At 32.7% G+C, this 731-nt stretch overlaps 1 non-coding gene across 1 annotated transcript; it reads right to left on the bottom strand.

The window, feature by feature from the left end:
• Positions 1–430: 430 nt before the first annotated feature.
• TRNAR-CCU lies at positions 431–503 on the bottom strand. The gene has a single exon. It is a non-coding gene; the product is annotated as a tRNA-Arg (tRNA).
• Positions 504–731: the final 228 nt, after the last annotated feature.

The following is a 731-nucleotide window of genomic DNA, read 5'->3' as shown; positions in this document are numbered from 1 at the left end:
TTGTCTCCCAAAGACAAGAAACTTGGAACTCCTTTTTTGCTAATAATGAAAAAAAATATTGTCATTAGTCAAGTATTTAATTTTTGGTTAACAGGTGGTTTTGTCTTTGACATAGAAATAGTTTCTCTTGAAAATAAATTTCAATATAAGTGTTTTGCTTTATAACAGAGAAGATGACTTCTTAGACTTAGTCCAGCACCTAAAATGTGGACTATTGCTGTTTCTTGGGATGTTTTTAGAAGTTAGGTTTATTTGCTGAACAAACTCCTATGGTAGCCCTTAAAACTATTATTTATTTATGATTGTATACCTTCATTATATGAGCATTCACTACAAAGTTCCTCTTTCATCTTAATTAATGCTTTTTGGCCCTAAATTTCACCTTTGCTTATTTAAAAAAATTTTTTTTAAAGATTTTAAGTAATCTCTACACCCAACGTGGGGCTCGAACCCACAGCCCCAAGATCAGGAGTCACATGCTCCACCAACTGAGCCAGACAGGCCCCCCCTCCCCACATACACACAAATTTCACCTTTTCTGATATTAAGATTCTAACTCCTAATTTCTTTAGATTGCATTTGCCTACCCTTTCATTTTCAAATTTTTGCATGACTTTGTTTTGGACCCATCCTTGTATGCACACTGAGAATTTGGTTCTGCACTATGATCTAATTGAAAATAATTTCTTTGAAAGAAATAAATGTATTTCTATTTATTAATATGAAGGATA

This window comes from Neomonachus schauinslandi, chromosome 8 (genome assembly GCF_002201575.2).
Source record: "Neomonachus schauinslandi chromosome 8, ASM220157v2, whole genome shotgun sequence".
NCBI lineage: Eukaryota > Metazoa > Chordata > Mammalia > Carnivora > Phocidae > Neomonachus > Neomonachus schauinslandi.
The sequence above is the reverse complement of the archived record's forward strand: the minus strand, read 5'-3'. Positions and strand labels throughout refer to the sequence as shown.